Below are 24,742 nucleotides of genomic sequence, written 5' to 3'. Positions count from 1 at the left end.
ACAAGCCACCCCGACGAGCAGTATATTAAAGCCTCGAGAGGACAAGGCCGTGCGAAATAATCCGTTTCGACGGAATCAAGCTACTGTTTTAGCGGAACCAGTGGAGGAAGGGCGAGCGCCTTCCCCAGCCAGAACAGGGTACACACCTGACGCTGGAGGAGCACTAGCCGTAATCACAGAAAACACCGAGCAAGAAGAATTAGAGCCCTGGGTAAACAAATTTCTACAGGATGAATTGGCCAAATTCGAGGGATTGACGGGAGTGTCAAATATCGCTGAGCATACGATCACGATGCGGGATGATAAGCCCATCAAACAGAGGTATTCTTCTAAGAATCCCGCGATGCAGAGGATTATTGATGAGCAGATCGACGAACTGCTACGCACCGACTGTATAGAGCTTTCAAGGAACCCCCACAGCGCCCCTATTGTACTCGTGGGCAAGAAATCTGGACAGATGCGACTATGTGTAGATTTTCGACAACTAAATGCCCATTTTATTCCAGATGCAAACCCGCTGCCAAGGATAACGCACATCTTAGAGCGTCTGCGCCATGCCAAGTACATATCGACGCTAGATTTGAAGAGCGGATATTGGCAAATTCCCGTAGCCGAGTCCAGCCGCGAGTGCACAGCATTTACCGTCCCCGGGAGGGGCTCGTAACACTGGAAAGTGATGCCGTTTGGCCTCCAGTCAGCACCAGCCACATTCTACCGGGCGCTCGACAGCGTCATAGGACCGGACATGGAGCCCAACGCGTTTGCGTATTTGGATGATATTATCATCAGCCGCACTCTGGAGGAGCATGTGCAGCATCTACAAGAAGTATTCCGACGGCTACGAAAGGCGACCCTTCGTCTCAACGCGAAGAAATGCAGTTTCTTTAAGCGCAGCCTGGTGTACTTGGGACACGTCATCAGTGAGGAGGGAATTCACACGAATCCCGACAAGATTTCGGCAGTACGGCATCTGAGTCCGCCCACCACATGCAAGGAGTCGAGAAGATGTCTAGGGATCGCGTCATGGTACAGGAGATTTGTACCCAACTTTGCCAGCGTAGTGCAGCCCATATCTTTGCTACTCAAGAAAGGAAAGAAATGGAAATGGAAGCAGGAGCAGGAAGATGCGTTCGAGGAACTCAAAAGAAAACTCACGGAGGCGCCGGTTCTCGCCTGCCCTGACTTCAACGAGAAGTTCGTGTTGCAAACAGACGCCAGCGACATCGGCCTAGGAGCAGTTTTAACGCAGAAAATCCAGGGAGAAGAACGAGGTATCGCATTCGCCACCAGACTCCTCATAGCCGCAGAGGAGAACTACTCCGCCACAGGAAACTCAGATGCTACTTGGAAGGTTATCGATTCGAGGTGATAACGGACCACCTCGCCTTGAAGTGGCTCATCGCGATTGATAATCCCACCGGTCGCAAAACGCGCTGGGCGTTGGAACTGCAGCAGTACCAGTTTGACGTCACCTATCGACGCGACATTGTTGCAGATGCACTTTCTCGACAGCCTTTGGAAGTACTGCAGATGATCCAGGAGGATAAGCCGGGATGCACATGGTACCAGCGGATGCTGAAACTTGTTCAGGACAGGCCTGAAGATTACCCGGACTACGCGTACGCGTACAACAGCTATATGGTCATATCGGATTCCGACCTGACGGCGAAGAATCCGTGCCCTGGAAACTGTGCGTGGCCAAGGAACACCGACGGCGAGTACTGTCGGATTGCCATGACCAGCCCACGGCAGTACATCTCGGAATCAGGAAGAACACCACCCGGATCGCCCAGAGATATTACTGGCCGGTTCTTTTTCGCGATATTTGCCAGGTATGTCCGCAAGTGTGACACTTGCCAAGGGTTCAAACTCAGCCAAACCAAACCGGCGGGTAAAATGTTCACCAGACAGATTAACGAGCCGTTTGATACTGTCTGCGCCGATTTTATTTGGCCCCTTCTGCGATCCAAGAGTGGGAATATGATGCTGCTCGTATTCTTGAGAAAAGCTACTTCGGCACATCTCGAAATATCCTTTCGGGAGAGGATTTTGAATCACTTTGGTATTCCCAGAACATTTGTCTGCGATAATGGGACTCAATTTACGATTCGTTCATTCAAAGCCTTCTGCAAGCAGGCGGGAATGGGGATCCAACATACAGCACCATATACTCCGCAGCAGAACCCGACAGAAAGGGCCAATCGCACCATTAAAACGATGGTTGCCCAGTATATCGAGGACAAGCAGACGAGTCGGGACGAACTTCTGCCCGAACTGAATCTGGCAATTAATAGCAGCATCTCAGACTCAACTGGATTCAGGCCAGCGTTCATCGTCCAAGGCAGAGAGCCACGACTCCCAGCATCATTTGTCCAAGGCAGCGGATAACTTTACCGCTAAGCTAGCACCCAAGTACGAAGGCCCGTACAAAGTAATTAAGTTCTTTTCTCCCACCAAAGTGCGCTTGCAACATACCCAGAGCAGGCAACGCAGAACGGCATCCCTTAGAGATTTGAAGGAAGCAGTCAACGAGCCAGAAACCCAAAATCTGGTACCCAGACGACTGGACGACAACGAAGACATTCAGATGCAGGTTTAGCGATCGATTGACGCTAAAAAAAACCCGTAGCAGAGAAACAGCAACAGCAGAGATACAGAAATCTAGAATACCCGCATCAAGGCGGAAGCAACGGAGATTCATACACGAAGAAAAGTACACATCTAAACGAGAACAGCAGAGATACAGAAAGCAAGGATACCCGCATCAAGGCGGAAGCAACGGAGAAGCAGCATAGAAGCATCCAAGGATACCCGCAGACGGCGGAAGCATACACGGAGATAGTAGCGCAGCAGCAGCGCCAGAAGTTCGTACAAAGACTGCACAATAGCAGCGAACTTGCCACAAACAAGCCGGCGAGTGACGCTCGATCTGGCCGCGGCGAGAGCCAACCAGGAACACTGCGACAGGGGCCAATGTTTGAGTCAGTGGGGCCACTTGCAGGAGGGTGCGCCTTCCCAACGTTCCACTTTCCTAGTGGGAACTCAACGCACCCAGTGCCACTGTAGCGAACCTTTTTTTCCCCAGGATTACTAACTAAACAATTAAAACCCAGTTAGTAATCGTTAAAACAAAGCACTAATACCCTTTTGTTCTCCCCCACAGGCATGGCCGTCGGACAACCCGTCCCACCTGTGGCGCATGGCGACGCAAGCCACGGCCACCTTAGAAGACGCGCGCCTAACCGGAGTCGTCATTGAGTATCCGGCAGAGGAATTCCGGGTACACATCACAAAAACCGACCGGATTATCATTTCGAAAGGCCGCCGAAGTAGGACGGGGATGTGAGGAGTCGTTTGACCCCTTACAAATAGAGCCAGCAGCTACAACATCGCTAGCCGCAACGCCCAAAGGCGTCGCCAACAATATCAGCAGCCAGCGCCAACAACATCGGCAGCCAGCGGCGCCAACAACAACAGCAGCCAGCGCCAACTACATCGGCAGCCAGCGTCGCCAACAACAACAGCAGCCAGCAGCTACAATATCGCCAGCCGCAACAACCACAGCAACTAACAACAAAACAAAACCCTCGCGAATAACTTTGTAAAAACTTTTTACAGTTCACTTAATATACAAGCCTAACCAATAATTGTAAGATTTGTAGTTATATTAGTACACAAGAATTATCTTAGCTAAGCCCAAGCGATGGTTCTGTTTATCTTTCTCCCTCCGTTCTCGCATCAGCAGTAGCCACACACACACACACCAGGAGAGCAACGAAATATTCACCACGAAAAGCGCTCGCGTGAGCAGGGCCGCACAGGAGCACGCGAGAGAGGACATGCGATCGAGGAGGAAAACAACCCCTGAAAATTGGCACGCGCCAAAAGAAGAGCGAGAGAAAAGGAATACAGAAACTACGAGTAGTGGAAAAAACCCAGAGCAGCCAAAAACTTAAAAAACGCGGGGGCAAAGCTTTACTCTTAGACACGCGGCGCACGGGATCAGAAGTGCGAGGAGTGGACTCTTGCAAAGGCGGCGGACAGGATCAGAAGTGCCAGCAGGGGACTCTTGGAAACGTGGCGCACGGGATCATATAAGCTCGAGGTCAAAATGTGGCAAGTACGCGATGAAGAAAAGAAGATACAAGTAATGAACAGAAAGAAACACATTCAGGAGGAATTTCGCGAAAAAATGGGAATACTAGTGGACAAACCTAGAGATGGAGGTAGAGGATCGTCAAGCGACGGAAATATCGCAAGGAAATTCTTTTGTAATGCAGATTTGAGCTCCGAAATAAAAGGAATCGATACATCTTTGATTCACAGATGTGCAACATTATTGCAAGCCATGGCATCGGGACTCAAAATTAATGTGGAGAAATTTGAAAGTTACGCGCTGGATACAGCCAAATATCTAATAGCTCCATAGCCATGGTACTATTTACCGGCTACCGTCCATAAAGTCTTAATTCATGGTTCAGCTGTAATAGAGTATGCATTAGTGTCGATAGGAGTGCTTTCAGAGGAAGCAGCAGAGAAAGCAGCAAAGAACTAAAAAAATGTAAACTTCAAGACAGTCGGAAAGTATTTCCTACTTTAACAAACACAGATGTCATGAACTATTTTTTATTGCATTCAGATTTATTTTTAACAGGACAGAGACAAATTCCTAAAAAATATAGGTCTGTATACGAATTACTCGATGATGCTTTATAATTTTTGTTTCATTAATATTTTGTTTGTTGATTTTTATTTTAGTTTTTTGAGAATACATATAACTACGAAAAATATCTTGCATACCAAAATCGTAAATTAGATTAAACAAATATGTTTTTATAATTGGGTATCGATTGTTCCTATGGGAGCTATAGGATATAGCCGATCGATATGTCCGATTTTTTATGTTATATGTTAAGACAAATTTTCTAAATTATTGTTATTAATTTCAGCACGTATGACCTTTATTAGTATTTTTGGCCGCTCTTCCATACAAGCGGATCCACTGTGGCTTGCCGGCGTACCACCGCCCACCACAAGCCCAACTTCTAGACTTGGGCCAGTACTCCACGAAGTTTGGGCCTTTACCCGCAGTGACCTGCTTCTCTTCGATCAGACTTTGCTCAACTATTTAATAGAAAAGGAAGAAATCTTAGTGATAGGGCTTAAAAGCTTTTTATTTCTAATTTTCCAAGGTTTCTACGGAACGCACTTATGTGCTTAGCCTGCACCCTGTCCGAAGCTTGCTGCTTGGCACCCGCAGCCCTTTTTGCACACTACAATCAGCTGGTAGCGCAAGCGCTTTTCATCACTGATTTAGTGTTTACGAAACAAAAAGCACGGGTGTAAAATTTGGCAATTACTATACAAACAACGAGTGGAAATTAGTAAGAGGAAAAGATACCTCCCTTCCCTCGCCAGTGACCGGCCCCTGCCTGGCCGCCAAACCTGTTGGGGATAAATTCCCAGGTTGTTCTCAGGTGTCGTCCACTGCCTCCTTGCCACCAGCTGATACCAGGTACGTCTCCACATGCTCCAGGCCTGATGGCCGGCTGCTCTTTTGGGATTTTTCTGAAAACTTGAGAAAATAGACGGAGCAATTTAAATACGTCACCGCACTCTCTGCTTTCACAACTCTCTCTGGACGAGTGTCATTCTACGAAAAAGATTACGTGCTCCAATTATCTAGATTACAAACAGGAAGGAAACGCCAGGGTGAAGGTTTACCCGGTGTTTGTGCTCCAGGCTCAGCCTTGAGATTCGATGCGTTATGGTAGCAAAACTGGGTGCCTGAGTTGCATCAGCCATTGTAGTCAAAGAGTTGGTTTTGACTTCTCCTGGAATGCGTTTGTCTAAAAGCGATAATCCAAATCGTGAGAGTTTCAACTTGATCCTTGTCCCGTAGCCATAAAGGTCCATTCCACTACAGTTGGAAGTTGATCAGGTCGGCAGCCATCAGACCACTGGAAGCGCAGTCACGCCTTGAAAATAGTTTCAAGGATTTCCAAGGTTCTTTTTCCAACATATGCGTTTAGTTGGACTGGCGCCTACGATAACCAGAATAACACAATTGATGTGTCTGACAGGCAAAAATAGTAATGTTCCTGTGGCGTAGTCCAAAAAAGATTAAGTGAATAAGTTGACTGGGAAGAAGTTCTGCTCAAAGTTCGAGGCGTAGCAGTAGAGCCATCCTTGCTTTCGCATCCACCAGAGACACCCAGATGGAGCCATCATAGTTAGTTACTCTGCTGTAGACTACAGCAGCTTACGCTTTGTTGAAGCATCCGAAAATCCGTGGAGCTCGATGTTGTCTGCTTTGCTGTCAACGAAGCGTTGTAATTCGAACTTTTGTAGAGTGTCTAAATTTTTTTTTCACTTCAGCTTGTTGTCAGCTAGTTTGTCAGCTAGTTGGGAGCGGGTCATCCCAATTTAAAGTTTTTGGAAAACAATCTTAAACTGAATGACAACGGGTGCCAGGAGTCTGAGAGGAGCAAAGCGGACAAGACTTTCCTCTTGGTGCTATCAGGAATGCCGTCGGTATCATCCGGGTGTATGAATGAGCTTTTGAATATCCATTTGCCGAGTTCGATCGCACGACTTCAGCTGAATCAATTCGTTTCGGTTTCGAAGTAGCCAATCCTCAATGTTTGACCCAGTAAGAACGTCATTAACTTAAAAAGCCTCCATTTTTAAGCGTTAAGGTATTCATCTCAATTTTCGACAGCTAGTTGTTCCAGCACCACCAGGAATGGTGCACATGATATTCCGTGAGTTACAGTGCACATTGGAAAATGTTTGATCGGATAGGGGTTTATGTGCTTTTCGTTAACCCAAATTTGGCGGAACCTTTTAGTCATGTTCACTGAGAGTGCGTACTTATACATACGAAAGAGTAGGCACTCAGCAAATAGATCACTTTGGATCACTTTATTTTATTTTTATTTTATTTTATTGCTTATACCAGCGCTACAAGCATGTAGCAACTTATAAATAAAGGAGCTAGACACAATTGTAAGATTTGATTTCAGCTTATAGAAAATAATCACTAATCTTAACGAATACACTTTGAATATTTTTAGCTTTCAATATTTAATTTTATTTATTCTTATTATTTTAACTGAATTAAACAGTTTTCATTTTAGCTTTAAAATTTTAATTTTTAATTTCCATTTTTATTGGATTATTTTTTATTATTTATTTTTTATTGTTTATTATTTTATTATTTTCTCTCTAAATTTAATTTCCAATACGCTTAATTATGTAGTTTAATAGTCAGATGGTGCCTTAAATAGTCTAGCAGTGCGTTTTTAAATTGAGTTCGTTACTGATTGCCTTGATAATTGTTATATATTGTCAATCTCACATCTGTTTTGTATTTCTCCACTCTATACACCTTCTATGTAGTACTTTAAGAATCTTGTAACTGTGTACGCTTCGCATACAATAAGGCAGTCTAAAATAGAACTCAACGAGAACACAACATATTGGCGACAAGAAAAAAAGTGAAATATTTAGTCGAAATATAAAAACTGTTAAATCGTATAAATCGTGACGAGTAGTCGTTGATTTTCATCAAGATGCCGGCAGATGGTGATTTAGTCCAATCGATACTTGCTCAACAGCAAGCATTTACAATAGAAATTATGGAACAGCAAAAAAAATGGATACGAGCAATGATGGATAGAAACGCTTCTCGTGGGTAGGGTGCTTCAAGCCACACGGGTGAGTTATCTGCGTGTCCTCCATACCACAATACACATCAATACTGGGAGTCTTACATTGAACAGTTAACCCAGCATTTTAACGCGTATTCGGTTAGTGTGGAAATAAAGCGAAAGGCTTATTTTCATTCGTGGTGGGGCGTAAACATAGTCGAACTATTCGGGAGCATTTGAACACGTGTACATACATGCAACTCACAGACAAGTTAACTCTTCAGAAGTCCCATCCAACTCTTGAAGATGTGCTTATAGTTGCAGAAACCTGTGAGGCAACTATAAAAACCGTGGCAGACTTCAAAGAAACAGTATCAAAGCAGGACCCAATAAACGCAGCTCACACTTATACAAAAAACCCATTCCTTGGTGGTGGTGAATGTGAAGCCAAATCAAACAAAGGTTCACTAAAATCATGCTCTGGTTGTGGACACAATCATGCCAGAGAGAAGTGCAAGTTTTCCGATGGCGTTTGTCACAAGTGCAGTAAAAAAGGACATAAAGCTGTTGTGTGCATGTCGAAGCAAGACAAAAATAAATGGCAAATGCAAAAAAAGTCGCAAATCCGAAGCAAACGAAATCGAAACAATTGAAGCTGTAAGCAGTGTTACAGGTCAAGTGTTCCCGAGTATTACATGCGTTTGGTCATACACCAATACCGTTGCTTGGGAAGTTGCACACAATTGCAAAGTGCGTTGAGAACATTGAGTCATCAAGCAATCTATTTGGTATAGATTTATTCAACATTTTCGGCTATGATATCATGCAAGTATCAAACGTTCAAGAGGTGCACGAAGACGAATTAGGTGGCCTTTGCAGCACGTACAACAAAGTGTTCGAACCAGCCATGGGAGTTATAATAGACTTCAAAGCAAGTTTCTTTTTAAAGCAGTCAGCAACACCAAAGTTTTTCAAAAGCCGTCAAATTCCATCCGCACAGATGGATAAGTTCAGAGCTGAGGCAGACAGACTTAAACAAGCCGGAATTTGGAAGCCGATCAAATTAAGTAGTTGTTCATCTCCAATTGTGCTTGCACCAAAACTAGGTGGCGCTATTCGCATATGTGGCGTTTTTAAGCAAGCAGTCAACACATAGATCGATGTTGAACTGTACCCGCTACCGACAAAAGAGTCTCTGTTTCACATAATATGTCACGGCAAGCAGTTCAGCAAAATCGATTTAAAGGATGCCTATCTTCAAAAGGAACTGGATGAGGATTCAATACCTATCATGGTCGTCAACACACCCCTTGGCCTATTTCAATACCAGCGCCTTCCCTACGGGATTGCCAGTGCTCCAGCGATCTTTTAAAAGTATTTGGAGCAGCTTCTAAAAGGAGTAAAAGGATGTGGCAACTACATAGATGACATCATTATCTCAGCACCTGAGCACCAACTTCTAAAGCAAATCGACGAAGTTCTCAGTATTCTTCGTGAGAACGGTATTAGATGCAAAAAGGATAAATGCTTCTTTTTCAAGGACGGAATTGAGTATTTAGGGCGCTCAACGTATTCTTCCAGACAGCTTAGGCTTAGAGGCTGTTAAACTGTTGCTTCCGCCTTTTAGAAGCATTCATGGTTAAAGTTAATTAGTATTGCAACTTTATGTTGAACTATTCTCAGTTGGCCGCTCCTTTAAACCAACCTCGTAGAAAAAGTGAAGAATACGTTTTCGGGCCGTAACAACAACAAGATTTTACAGCCCGAAAGTCCCATATTATCAATGCGACTCAGCTAGCTCATTTCGATGAAAACCTACCACTAGTCCTAGCGACGGATGCATCATATTTTGGTATTGGTGTAGTCATTTCGCATATCCAACAAGATGGCAAGGAGAGGTCTATTCTTTTCGCATCCAAAACGACTTTCTATAATATTCGGAGTGAAGCGTTTTCACCAATATTTGTATGGCCGAAAGTTTACCTTTATAACGGATCACAAGCCACTTGTAACGATTTTCAATCCAGGCAAGCATCTTTTAATGAAGTCAAACAGAATACAGCGCTGGGCCATCATTCTCATGGCCTATAATTTTGAGATTCAGTATCGTTCTATATCTGCTCATGGCAACGCACATGCCCTAACGCGTCTTCCCGTGGGCATGGATCCGGATTTCGACAGAGAAGAAGAAGCCTGCCACATCGTAAGCGAATTGTCACCACTGATCAATTCTGAGTTCATTCGCAACCATATCGAAAAAAAACAAACTTCTCAAACAAGTCGGTATGTTACTGTAGGATGGCTAGAAAAACTTCAGCAAGGCCAGGAAGCATTATCAACATACTTTAATCGGAAAATTTACCTCACAATCAATAAAAATAGCTTTTGCCTGTACACAGATGCCAGTCGTATAGTAATCCCAGTTACTCTTCAGGCGCGTATCCTGAATCTGTTAGGGAGCGAAACCATATCGACTTCGCCGGCCCAATATTCGATTCCATGTAGCTAATCTGTGTAGACGCTTACTCGGAGTTCCCATGTAGTTCGAATGTCATCCACTACAACCGCTGACACGATCGCTGCACTATCATCGATATTCGCCATCGAAGGAATTCTGCAAACGTCATGGAATAAAACACATCACCTCAGCACCGTTCCATCCAGCATCCAATTGAATAGTAGATCGTTTCGTTTAGACGTTCAAGTTTTCAGTCAAAAAACCTCAAAGACGATATACCAGTCCGAGAAGCAGTTACTAAATACCTTGCTTCTTACAGGTTCACTCCAAATTCCTACGGAAAATCTTACGCCGAGTTAATCCATGATCGTCCAATCCGTACCGTACTAAGTCAACTTTTCGAGCAGCCTGTCGAAGCCCAGCAATCAGTTACCAAGTATGTCCCAAATCAAATGGTTAAGGCTCGTAATTATGCAAGGGGAGAAAAGTGGATTGAAGGCTCTACCGACCGTCCAATTGAAAAAATGCTTTTCATGGTTCGCACCACAAATGATTATATCAAGCGCCATTTCAACCAGCTAAAAATAAAGTTCCCAGCAAGTAGCTTCACCGAAAAATCTCCAGAGTTCTTTTGGATCACGGATATTCCACCCTCTTTAAATCAACCACTACAACAACAAGATCAACCAAGAAGATAAACCGTTAACTCCGTCAACCGTTCAGCAACGTCATCCTGAACCTGAGCCAACCGAGAGCTCCACATCATCGAACCAACAACCAAAGTAAAAACAACCAGCACGAATTTCATCCGGTATACCTGTTCGCCAAAGTAGTCGTGTTCGCCAAGAAGTAGATCGTTTTAGCCCCAAGGATTTCCGAAAACCTAAAAATCCAATTCGTTCTTAATTAAAGGAGGAAATGTGTTATTCCATCCTATACACCTTCTATGTAATACTTCAAGAATCTGGGAAATTTTTTAAGCTTCGCATACAATAAGGCAGTCTGAAATAGAATTCAACGAGAACACAACAGTGCGAACAGCATATACAAGGAACTGCCTCCTTCTGCATAGGTCCTTATACTTAAGGCTTATTATATTTTGGTTCTTCTTGACGAACTTAAAGTGAGTTTTTCATAAAGATACGACGGCTCTTGTCTGCTTATAATTTTATGTTTATGTTTTATGCATGTTAAAGATTTTAATTGTAACGTCACTTGTATTGTCAGCTCTTTGTCTATTATAAATATATCTTGCCACATTATTGAACATTATGCAGCTTGCGCTGACCTATGGAGCTGCAGCCACTAAATACCTCTATTCTGTAGAAAAGAACGGGTATGAAGTACATTTTTTCAATATTCTATTTTATTTTTGTCGGTTTGAAGTCTTTGGTCAAGTTATGAGTTTGTAAGTATTGCATAAATTTTTTCCACATATTTATTGATGTAATCATCCCGCGTCAATGTTTGATTAAAAATCCTAGATTAATTGCAATTTCTATATACTCAATAGGAGCCTCATTAATGGTTAATTTTTGCAATACATCGGTAGCGATCCCTCTTTTACCTTCAACAAGACATTTACAATTTTTTTGGTTTAAGACAATTTAGGTATTTAAATTCCTCAATTTTATACTTTGAGCGTAAATATGGCATATACGAAGGCCAGTTCTCTGATTACCAAGTACTCTAAGAATCGCACTCAGCGTGCATACATTGTCATCCATCATCAACAAACCAGACAATCAGTAACTCATACGCACCTATTGCTTTTGCTATAAAAATAAGTCTACGACCCACTATTAAACACAAAAAATAGTCTTGAGAGGGAGTGAGATCCCTAATTAAATAGGTCGTAATTTTAAGAGTTTTAAAAATCTTAAGTCTAATGAATAGAGAATATACGAACTTAAAGTACCTAGTTTTAATCAGATTAAAATACAGGAACATATTAGCGACGAGATCCCTCACAATTCGCGGATATTTCATCCATCGCAGAGGATAAAGATGCAGAGCGCGACGGGAGAGGAGAAGCTGGCTTATCAGCGCCAAGGTCTTGCGAGAGCATCATAAGCTGATGCATACTCTCGCAGTTGATTTTCTCACTGCACCGGTCGTGGACTAGGCCTCTGCGGATGAACACAGCAGAGAGAAGTCTGCGCTTTTTAAGCTTCATTGCCTCTTTAAAAATCACATAGTGCTCTCTCAAGAGCTGATCATTAACATAGAAAGCGGCTTGAGAGTCGAAGCCCATCATATGCAAGCTTAGTTGTTGTTTTGCTGTGCGGCGATAAGCTCCGATACAGCGCAAAAGAGTGATTTTTTCGTGGTGATTTTCCATGCGAACTATGGCCACTGGGTCTACAGAAGTGTTTTGTGCTTTTCTGGCCCGGAATAGCTCAGAGAACATAGAACAGAGCTGGTTATACAGCACCTTCATGTTTTTCCCCTCAATTCAATGCACGCATAAGTCACACGTCTGATGTTCCATTTGCTGTGCTGCCAATTTTGCCTCGATCTTCTCCACTCTCTCTCTCTCTCAGGGCGGTCAGCTCACCAGCCTCCCGATCCAGAAGCTTGGCGCGTTCACTCAGCTGATCCCATATAGCGCGTAGCTGTGCCACATCGCCCAACAAGATAGTGACACGGTTTCCAAACTGCTTCATCTCGGCTGGAATGCATTCGGCGGCGGAGCATCAGACATGCGCTCGGTGGGACCCACAATGTTGTTGGTGTTGCTGCGGTGTCTATTCTTTGCTGGAGTCGAATTTAATGACATTTAATGACTCGAAGAGTGTGAAGAGTGGAGACAGATAAGTTCGACGGCGATAGGTTCGATGTTCGTACACAAATTTACAAATATAGATGCGGCGTTCGACTTTAATTATTTGTTTATTTATTTAAATCAGTTTATATGGCAAACTTGGCGGTTCTAAAGAAGATTTGCAGTATTCACAGTGAAAGCGAGATGTTATTACACTTTTTACTGATGTCTACACTTATTTTAGCTATAAGTTCAGAGTCAAAACTTATTTGGAGGTTAAGAAAAAAAACGTCCGTTCGTCCATTTTAAAAATGATATTTCCGATAGTATAAAATAATGTGTCAAAAAACACCGAAGCCATATTTTTGTTTCAAATTTTCCGATCGTTCCTATAACAGCTATATGATATGATCGTCCGTTTTTAATAAAATTAAATTCGAAATTATTTACCAATTAAAAAATGTGTTTTCCAAGCGCAGAAGGTTTTATGTTCTAGCCATGCCCCTCTCTTAGTTTACAAGCTATCGGGCTCAAAGGCTTCGTTTTTGCAGGCAATGTATAAGACGGAACCAGCCGGATCTGACCACTATACCTTATAGCACCCATAATCGGGAAAAAATTGTATATATTATATATTTTGAAATATTTAATATATTTTTGTAATATTAAAAATTTTATATTAAATTTAATAAAAATCAGAAGACTCAAACATAAAGCTGCCAGAGTTTTAATATTACTGAAGCTGCCCTTCAGTTCCGCAGTATGCTGTCACGGCGAGCATTAGTGTATAAATGTTTAAGAAAGCATGAGGGAAATGGAGATATAAGAGCAGCAAAACTACATTTTAGGGCGCACCCTACCGGCTATTTCAGTAGATGTTATGTGGGCTGCAGACAGATTTGAGCGTTTAAACCGTTAGTGCGCGTAAGGGTGGGCGTGACATATTTTCATAAGAAGCAAAGCGATATTTTAGTGCCACCTACCGGCTATTTCAGTAGATGATATGCGGGCGGCAGACAGATTTAAACGTTTTAACCGTTTGTGGGCGTTACAGTGGGCGTGTCACCTTTTTTGTGAGTCGATAGGTATTGATGAGACAAACACATTTCAGTTGCAATTTTGTTTCTATCATAAAAATTGTAGGCGCTACAGATTCTCGCGGACAAACTTGCGCTGCGCAGAAAGCCTGAAGCAGGAATCTGCATGCGAAATTTGACTGTTCTAGCATTCAGATCGACTCGGCTAGTGATCCTGATCAAGAATACATATACTTCATATGGTCTGAAAAACTGTCTTGTTCCTGTTACATACTTTCTGGCGAATCTAGTATACCCTTATACTCTGCGAGTAACGGGTAAAAGATTGTTGCTGACTTTAGTGATATTAAAAAAAAATTGATTCATTCTTTTTTCCATTTTTTTGACATCTATATGTTAGAGTAGTCTGATTTTTATTAAATTGAATTCGAAGTTCTTAAAAATATAAAAAATGATATTTTCAATATTATAAGATAATATGTCAAAAAGCCCCAAGCTATAATATGTGAAACAAAAATTATTTTCCAGCCAATTTTCCGATCGTTTCTATTACATCTATCCGATTTTGATAAAATGTAATTCGAAATTCAGAACTAACAGAAGCAATATCATATATTATCAATATCAGCTGGTTCCGACCTATATTCTACCTGCAATAGAAAGAAGACTTTTGGGAAAGTTTATCTCGATAGCTTTAAAACTGAGAGACTAGTTTGCGTAGAAACGGACGGACAGACGGGCAGACGGACATGGCTAGATCGTCTAGTGACGTTGATCAAAAATATATATACTTTATGGGGTCGGGAATGTCTCCTTCACTGCGTTGCAAACGTCTGACTGAAATCATTATACCCTCTGCAAGGAAGAAAGTATATATATTTGTAAAAATGAATTAAAAAATAATAAATGAAAAATATATTTTAAATTCAAACGTATATATCCCTTTTGTGATTGGGGTGGGTTTTTGTTTTCAGCTCTTTCTTTTCAGATAAAAAAAATTTTAATATGTTCTCAGTGTCAAGCAAAGGGACTTCTGTTAAAGGGTGTACTTGGCTATACTAATTAAGCGACCAAGTGAACCACATGTAAACGTGTAAACAGCCCGTGTCATAAACCCCTCCACTAGTTTTAACCCACTTTCTAAATCAATTAACGATCACTCGTCACACATCCATTATTAAGCTTTAGCCGATCCTTTTGTTTTGCGGCTCTTCGTTATGTTCAGAAAAAAACCAACAGAAGAAGACCTTGTTCATTCTGTTTGAGTTATGAAAAGAGAGGCAGCGTCTGTTTAAATTGTGCCCTGCGACACATTTTAATTTATTAATTAATTGATATTTAAAAAAAAAAAAAGAATAATGTCAGGTAAGTGATACCTTAAGTACAATATGTTGTGGGTTGATCAACGTTTAAAGTACTTCCCTTTTTAATATTTTGTACAGGTTTTACAACATAATTTGCATAGGTTTCCGTTACCCGAAGGTAGCGTGATAAAAAGTTTTGTGCCAATAAAAATTCCGCAAAAGGTTTTACACAGTTTGAAAAAGTAAATATACAAGTATATATTCAGATGCGTTGGCCAGGGATTCCGAGGACCCGGACAAGTATTTAAGAAACGAAAGCATAGATTTACGAACCAAATCTCTAATTCAACAGAAAACTTAAATAATATATTTAAAAAAAATATAGTTATATGTAAAAGAATATGTATGCATAATAAATTCAACATTTGAGAAGTAGATTGTGTGTGTTTGTCCCACTAAATTTATATAAACGTGACCTCCCAAAAGTTCAGTGAGAAAGCACAGAATTCACGGGTTCGTAGTGGGCTTATTGCGGATACAACTATAGTCGGCTTTATAATTTGCTTGTCCTAACCGTTCTGGCTGTCTCGATGTCCTCTTGCTTCGTCGACGCGGTGTTCCGGTTTTGTAGCTCCCTGAATATCTTTGTTCCCTGCTTGTCCCTGACGCGTTGACTCGGTGACTGCTTGGCAACGATTCAGACTCGCTATGGGGTCAACCGTGCGGGCTTAGGGAAGCGTCACCGTTCTCAGAATAGGGTAAACAGACTGACGAGCTCTTCAGGATCACTCCTCTCGACACACGACCGCCTGTTCCTTGCTCTGTCCCGGGGTCGCACTGGGGTTTACGCTCAGATCGCGCGGACAGTCAAGGCGAAACGCCAGGTCGCTGCCTGGCTCTTCAATTCGCTTCTGCGCCTTGTGTAAACGAACGTTCCACCCTAGCTTAACCATTTCGCTTACTGTCCGTGCCTTTCCTACGGGCTCGATCTTCCTTGCGTGGCTGTTGCGGAGTGGTTTCCTGCCTGCTGATGACGGTGTCCTGCGAACTGCTCCTGACTTGGTGGCTATACGTAGAGTGACTTCTGGTGTTGGGTTCTCGGGCATACGCCGATCCGGGACGTCTCTCCCTTCTGAGTCGTTACTTTCCGAGTTCGGTCGCGCCGCTCCAGGACTTCACAATTCGAATCCTGGAAAATTCCACTCGAGACCGTACTGATCGACCGCTCTCCCTTCTGGCTGATCGCGCCAGGACCTGCTCAATTCCATTTGGCTCACGGGGCTCACGCCGGGACACGCCAAAGTAGTGCTTGGGGTGAGGTATACTGGGGTTAGACAGGCTTACCCCGAGCTCACGATTTCTTGTCGCCGGCCTTCACTGCTCCACTTCTGGCAGACCCTCCAGGCGTAACGCCAGGACTTCGTTGGGAGGATTAAGCAGATCGCCTTAGACTTAGCCGTGTGATGCCCCTTCGACCTTAGCCACCTGTGTCTCAGTTCGGAGATTCCTTGTAATTCCGAATGTCTCGACGTAGGCTCTTGTAAGCTCCCACGGCGCTGCTTTCGACGACTCGCGTTGTTGTGGCCTCCTTTTAGTTTACTTGGTTGGTTTTCTATTCACTTGATCGACTGCTTGTCTTAGCGTTTTGACTCGACTCCTCCTGATCGACTGATTGTGATTGACTGATCGTGATCGACTTACCCTGCTGCCACCGCCCTGCAGGTTTATATAGAGCCTCCGGGAAGGGATTCCCCTTTTGCGCACGGCCCGCCGAAACTCTCCACACCGGGTCCAAAGTCCTTGGCTCCTGTTTGATCCTCTTGTCCTTCATGCGCTGCTGCCCGCCGACGTCCAGCCTGATGCTGCCGTGCCGCTGGTTACAGTGATGCATATGATATACTTGTGTTCCGCTCCGCTGCCGAGTTGTGGCACCTTTTTTTTTGGTCAAAAGTTCACGGCCACGTCCAAAGTCCGGCGGCGTCCTGTTACTTCCTTTTGCACACGGCACTCTCGCTCCGCCGGCCAGGTCTCCGCTCTCTCTTTCTCCATCATTGGTCTCCAAACTGTCTTGGTCTACACACCCGCGTGCTCTCCAAATTCTCTTGCTCTCCAATCTCTTACGTTCTCCAACTCTCACGTTATCCATCCTTGATCTCCAAACTTTCACATTCTCCAACCGCTCTTCGCCGCGCCGTCACTGCGAGAAGTCGCCGAGTACCCGGAGAGCGGCCGGCCATCTGCTGCTGGGATTTGTGTGTAGTTATTCAATTCCTCACATTCCCCCCTTACTTCGGGAAAGATTTAAAAAGTCATCGCTCCCGCTCTCCAGCGTTCCCTTGTGTATTTTAGTCTTCGAGTCATGGCGCATTTCGTTCCGATTCCCTCGTGGCTCCCTCGACGCTTTTAACTTGTTAAGTTTCCACAGCGCTTGTCAATGTCCCCCGCCCCGATCCTCCATCTGTTCCCATTGGGCACCGATACTTATCGGCAATCGATACCCAGAGGGCCTGCTCACGATATCGATATCGCAGGTACGGCGTTGCCACTTGCTCGCCGCGATGTACATCATCACCAAAATTTCCATTTTGTTTGTGCCCATCGATCGCACTATCGTCCAGGGCCAATCGACCGCCTATCGAAGCGCCGCCTTCCCTGCTTATGGTGCTTCTGCAAATTTACGACTTCTCTAGATCAGTTTCCAATTTCCTTTTCACAATTTTCTCTTATCCTTTCTTCGAATTTCCTTCTTCCCCGTCTTTCATTCGCCCTCAGCTAGCTGAACCGGGTACACGCGGACCCCTTCGAGAGCCTGAGCGGAGAGGACTTAGCACTCGCTTTGCAGCGGGTAAGTATGGTGGAGTTTTGTTTCTTTGCCTCCGCACTAACCCCTTTCCTTCGTTTCAGATAGCTGCCATCATGTATGCCCCCTGTGTTGTTCATGCTTTCAGCCGCGTCCCCGCCCCTGCCGGTTCTTTGCTTCGGTGCGAGTCAATTTAAACTTCTTTATTTTTAATATTTGGCCTCGGTCTGCTCTAAAACACCCTCATGCCCGCGAGCCCCAATCTTACGCGATACGTGCGTCCGCTACTCCTGACCCGTACGCTACGCCTGCCGCCCAGGTTGCGAGCCTCGGTTCATCCGCGATTCCTGCGGGCCACTCCTGCTCCGCGACTCCGTGCCATCGCTGGCCTTCCGGCGCCGACATTCACATAAGCGGCACCTTCGGCAGCCAGCCCGGAGGGGAGGCAGCCCCTCGTCGGCCTCCTTCTGGGGTGGTGCCCTCGGTTCGTCCACATACCTCGGGTGGGTATGCCGGCTCCTCCCACAGCTGCTGCTCCTCCTCCTCAGCCTGTCGCAAACAGGCCTGCCTCTCAGCGTCCTCCTCCATTTCTCTCAACCACGTCTCCTCCGTAATCCGCCGCGCTTCCAAGTTCAGCCGGAACTCCAGCGTGGCTGCCGCTTCCCGCTCGTACTGGCTGTGGGGAGCTCGCTAGCTATGCCGGTCGAGATCTCTGATCTGTGCCGTCTTCCCCCTTCCTTCGGCGGAATGCCGCTTCAAGTTTTCCCATAAGTCATATTTGAGCGTTTGGACGTTCCGGTCTATTCCCGTTGTATCCTTGTCGTCCTTCAGTCGTTCTTTCTGTTTTTCCTTGCCTCTTTGTTGTTGCCTTGTAGCATGTTTGGAGAATCCCTGGAGTAGTACCCTTTGCGTATCCCTCGAGATATCATTATACCCGCTCCTTCGTATCCTTTGATACTCCTTGGAGCTATCCTTGGGTTTCTTCCTTTGTATCCTTGAGCCTCCTTGGAGTTATCCTCGGGCTCCTTTTCTCGTATCCTTTGGGTATCCTTGGAACTATCTTGGACCCTTTTCTCAGTATCCTTTTGAGCATCCTTCTTCGGTTTCTTTACCACCGTGTCCCTTGAAGATGGAGTTATTCTCGGACTCGTTTCGTAGTATCCCTCACGAATCCTTTGCGCTAGCCTTGGACTCATTCAGTAGAATCCTTTGAGACTCTGTGGGGTTTTACTGTTGCTTTTCATCTTATGTATCTACTTGTAACTGCTCGCTTGTGTTCTGTGTTTTTTGTTCTTTCAGCTCGCTCACGTGGATCTTACTCTCCTTCTTTGTGTTCACATGCCGTATTTTGCATATTACTGGTGACGCAAAATCCGTGACCTGGTAAGGTCCGTCGTATCTTGGGGCCAACTTTGATGCGAACCCCTCGGCCGCCTTTGACAAATGATGTGCCTTGGCCCATCACCACAGCTGGTGGGTTGATCCTGGGAGGCGCTCTCCAGATTGGCCTTACAATCTCGAAGATTTCCCCGAGTTTCTTGGCCTTCTCCTCTGGGGTCTCAGTGAATCGCCCTGTTCCCAAGGTCTTTCTGTCGTATAGGGCATTCGGTAGTCTTGGTTCTCTGCCTTGAGTAATGAACGCCGATGGGTAGCCTGTGGATTCCCAAACACTCGTATTTACTGCCAGCATGATCTCAGGCCATTACTCGTCCCAGGTTCTCTGTTTCTGCCCTGTGAACTGCGCTATCATTGTCTTCACGGTCCTATTTGCTCTATGTCGGGTTCTCTTGCGGGGTATATGGAGCCGTGAACTGATGCTTGGCTCCCATCTCGGCCAGGAAACTCTTAAAGATGTTGCTGTTGAACCGTACACCGTTGTCTTTTATGACTACGTTCGGGACCCCAAACCTTGCGATGAAGCGCTTTCTTCAAGGACTGGACCGTCGCGCTGCGCAGAGGCACCAATTCAGTCCTCTTGGAGAACCGGTCTATCAGCACCAGCAGCATTTGGTTGCCGTGTTTTGAATGCGTCAGGGGTCTGACGAAATCTGCACATACTGTAGCTCATGGTTCCTCTGACACCTGCGTTATCATTTTTCCAGTCACCTGCATCTGATTCGGCTTGAATCTGATACATGTCTCGCATCCTCTTACGTGGGCTCGAGCGTCTCGGTGCATGCCTGGCCAGTAGTACCGGGCTGCCAGACGTGGTATTGTCCTTCGGCTTCCTACGTGGCCAGCTGTCGGAGAGTCGTTTTCTTTCAGCACCGTTTCTTTTCGAGCTTTCGGGATGTACACCTTCCACGTCGCGACATCCTCACCGCCTGCTCTGTGTGGTATGTTCCCGTACAAGGTGACTTCATCCATAACGTAGTCAGGGTACTTTTGTGGCTGGGTCCTAATCTTTCCACGCATGACCTGAATCCAGCTGCATGCTGCAGAGGCTTCCGTCGCCGATGTCTCCTTGATCCCTCGCACCGTTACTGTTAGTAGCTGCCTTGACAATGCGCCTGCCACCACAATAAGTTCCCTTCCTGTACGGTATTTCGAAGTCATACTGCTGCCACTCCAGGGCCCATCTGGCGATCCTTCCTGAGGGGCTCTCGATGCTGTTGAGCCACTTCAATGCCATGTAGTCGGTTACCACCTTGAAGTGGTAGCCTTCCAGATATGGCTTAAGTTTTCGTAGCACCAAGACGATTGCCAAGCACTCTTTCTCGGTAGTGGAGTAGTTTTTCTCAGCACCGTTCGGCTTGAGTAAGAGATCACCTTTTCGCCACGTTCAGTTTCCTGGGTCAAAATTGCCCCAAATCCGCCACTTGCCCGTCTTCTTCCTAACCATCACGATGGGAGAGCTGTATGGGATAGTTCAGTGCTCTATGTATCCCATTTGGAGTAGCTCGTCCACCTTAGCATTGATCTCCCCTTGAACTTTTGGGTTCTTGGGGTAGTATCGCTGCTTTATTGGTTTGTCGTCCTTCATCGTGATTTGATGCTCTGCCATGTTCGACGTTTCTGTCAAGGTCTTGAAACTGGATAGCTCTGCCTCCAGGAACTTCGACTGCTACCGATAGCCTCTCCTCGAGCCTTCCATTGTGTCGGTTCCTGGCCGGTATTATCACCTCGTGTCCTTCCGTCTGCCAACCCAACTTGCCGCCGTGTCCTCGTAATCCTCCTGAGGGCAGCCAGGTTGTCCTCCAGTTCCTTGCTTATAAAGCTCGCAGTTGCTGGCAGCACTCGACGCCCCTGACACCTACTCTCCCGCACACCCAGCAGAACAACAGGCGTTGTAGTCGACATCCTCGTGCCCAGTGTCCTCATGCGGATTTCCAATATGTGTCGTTCCCCGCGGCCTCTGTGTTGTGTTTGGCGGTCTCCACACAGTGTTCGCTGGTTGCATCTGTTGCTGCTGTGCTGGCGTCCATTGGCCTCCTTGTGGTGCTCCTGGTGCGTGCTGTCGTGGGACTCGTTGTGGCGGTGAACATTGGTCATGGTCCGTGTCTCGTTGGTTTCTGTCTCCTCGCATCTTCTGCACGTGACCTGCGTTGGTGGTGACGACTAGGCCTTCGAGAACTTGTTTTCTTGTACGAACGCTTCCCGCTCCTTTTCCCGTTTCTTTTGCCTGACCTGATCCGACATCCTTTTGAAAAAATCTCTTAGCAGAAGGTACAGATGGAAGCTCTCAATGAACTCCGCACATGTTTTCTATTGCTTATTGTTGGCAATAAACCACTTCAACGCCCTTCCTTTAAGCAACTCCGGCATCGCTCGGGGGATCATGTTTAGGTCTAAACCGTAGGTGTTGGCGGACCATTCTACTTTTTCCAGGAACTCGTTTCTCCGCCGCGTCGAATGACCACTCGCGGATTTGTTTAGCGACCCTTGCATAATCCGACTGGCTGGGTCTAGAGGTCAGCACTGTTGTCTTCCTGTCCTGACTTGACACTCTCCTGTGAGCCTCCCTTTGCAAGTTGTCGACGCTTAAGCTTGCTACTAGCTTATCCCCTTCAGCGTTCGTTAGCGTGATGCTCGGGCCAGATGTTGGCAAGTTTTGGGTCGTTCTCTGTCTCGGAGTGATACTACGACAATGTCCACCTCATTTTTTCTGATCTGTCGTACAGGGCGACATAAAGTCTTTGTGCGACCTGGGCGAAGTCCTCCTTCTTAAGGCGGTAGATCCACTTCTTTCCCATTCTGTTTACTTTGTTTTAACCGCTAGGACACTCACGTTTTGGGCGCCAGATGTAACGAACTGATTTTATTTACTTTCTGCTCGCTACGAGATTTGTGCGGCTAGCTCAGTAGATTGTGTGTGTTCGTCCCACCAAATTTATATAAACGTGACCGCCCAGTAGTTCAGTGACAAAGCACAGAATTCACGGGTTCGTAGTGGGTTTATTGTTATTAATATTATTTTATAATTTGCTTGTTGTCGGTGTCTCCGACGGTTCGGTTTGTAGTTCCCTAAAGATCCTTGTCCGCTGCTTGTCCCTGACGTGTCGACTCAGTGACTGTTTGGCAACGATTCAGACTCTCTATGAGGTCAGCCGTGCGGGCTTAGAAAAGCGTTCTAAGACTAGGGTGAACAGACTGAGGAGCTCTCCAGGATCACTCCTCTCTAGCTGCCTCGCTCTTCACTTCGCTTCTACGCCTTGTGTGAACGAACGTTCCACCCTAGCTTAACCCTTTCGCTTACTGTCCGTGCCGTTCCTACGGGCTCGATCTTCCTTGCGTCGCTGTTGCGGTGTGGTGTCCTGCTTGCTGATGACGGTGTCCTGCGAACTGCTCCTGACTTGGTGGCTGTACGTAGCGTGACTTCTGTGTTGGGTTCGGGGGTTCTGTCGCGCCGCTCCGGGACTTCTCTCCCTTCTGGCTCCTTACTCTCGGGGCTCGGTCGCACCACTCCGGGACTTCACAAGTCGGAAACGTAGGCTCTCCTGGAAAAATTCCACTCGAGTCCGTACCGGTCGACCGCTCTGCCTTCTGGCTGATCGCGCCAGGACCTGCTCAACTCCACTTGGCGCTTGGGGCGAGGTACACTGGGGTTAGACAGGCTTACCCCGAGTTCAGGCTTATCACGAGCTTATTCAACTCCTCACAACGTTTTACTTGCAAGGGATTTCAAAAGTGAAACTCGTTGGAAAGAATTGAATTTCATTTCATTTGAATAGAATTTCACCTGGGAGGTCCATACAAAAAATGTGTATAAGAAACAAGTGAAATCCGAATTGACTTCGAACAAGTTTCCTTTGCATTTTAACTTTGGATAAAAGGGTCATCCCATACAATTTTCTATATGGGGCGTTCCTTGTTCTTCACCCGTGCAAGCTCACACGTCACTCCGGAATCATAATGATTCATGAGGTAAATTCTTTTTTCAAAACTTAAGGAATGCGACAATTTTTAAAAAAGTTATTATATATAACTTATACGTTATACAAACTTAAGCTTGCCGTTTAACTTCCACTCTAGATTTAAATTCCATTGCACCAGTTTACATTATTTTTTTTTTAAGCAAGTTTCAAATATTGTTGGCTTCAACGAGAACCGACCTATGTATTTTTCGTCCTGGGGTTCACGCAACATCGAGTGTATGTTGGTGAAAAAACGCCTAAATGCCTGTGTTCTGCGAAACGCTCATAATACCTAACGAAGTAAAAAAAAATATTTTATTAAAACGCTTTGTAAATGCCGTATAATCTTGGAGAGGGTATAATGATTTCAGTCAGAAGTTTGCAACGCAAAGACGTCACTAGACGAGTCGAACAAGCCAAGTCCGTCTGTCCGTCCGTTTCTACGCAAACTAGTCTCTCAGTTTTAAAGCTATCGGGCTGAAACTTTCCCAAAAGTTTTCTTTCTATTGCAGGTTGTGCATAAGTCGGAACCAGCTCCCATAGGAACTATGGGGGAAAAATGTTAACAAATTATATCTTCGGTGTTTTTTAACATATAACCTCCTACACTTGGGAATAACATTTTTTTATTAGTTCTGAATTTCGAACTAAATTTTATCAAAATCGGACAAATATATCATAAAGCTGCCATAGGAACGATATGAAAATTAGTGGTAAGATAATATGAAAAAATTATATTATATATTTAACTTATGACCTCCTATACTTGGGAAATAACACTTTTTAATTAGTTCCGAAATTCTAATTAAATTTTTTTTTTAATCGGACGACTATATCGTATAGTTGCCATTGGAACGATCGGAAATTTAGTGGTAAAATAAAATTAAAAAACAATATCTTCGGTGTTTCTTAACATAAACCTCCTACGCTTGGAAATAAAATTTTTCAATTGGTTTTGAATTTCAAATTAAATTTTATTAAAATCGGGCGACTATATCGTATAGCTGCTATAGAAACAAACGAAAATTTTTAACAATTTTTATCTTTAGTGTTTTGTAACATACGAATATAACCTTCTAAGCTTGGAGATAACATTTTTTAATTAGTTCTGAATTTCGAATTAAATTTTATCAAAGTCGGACGACTATATCATATAAATGTCATAGGAACGATCGGAAAATTGGTGCGAAAATAAGATTAAACAAATTATAGCTTTGCTGGCTTATGATATATAACCTTCTAAGATTAGAAATAACATTTTTTATCAGTTCTGAAATTCGAATTAACTTTATCAAAGTCGGACGACTATATCATATAGCTGGCATAAGAACAATTGAAAAATCGGTGGTAAAATAATATGAAACAAATTATAG

At 44.6% G+C, this 24,742-nt stretch overlaps 1 protein-coding gene across 27 annotated transcripts in view; it reads right to left on the bottom strand.

Moving 5' to 3' along the window:
• LOC108026765 (glutamyl aminopeptidase) overlaps positions 1 to 24,742 on the bottom strand; it is a 502,322-nt gene that overhangs the window by 423,791 nt on the left and 53,789 nt on the right. The gene's annotated exons all lie outside the window — the stretch shown is intronic.

The sequence above is a fragment of the Drosophila biarmipes genome, unplaced genomic scaffold (assembly GCF_025231255.1).
Source record: "Drosophila biarmipes strain raj3 unplaced genomic scaffold, RU_DBia_V1.1 ptg000017l, whole genome shotgun sequence".
In the NCBI taxonomy this organism is placed as follows: Eukaryota; Metazoa; Arthropoda; class Insecta; order Diptera; family Drosophilidae; genus Drosophila; species Drosophila biarmipes.
Note: the sequence above shows the minus strand (reverse complement) of the source record. Positions and strands in the feature narration are given on the sequence as shown.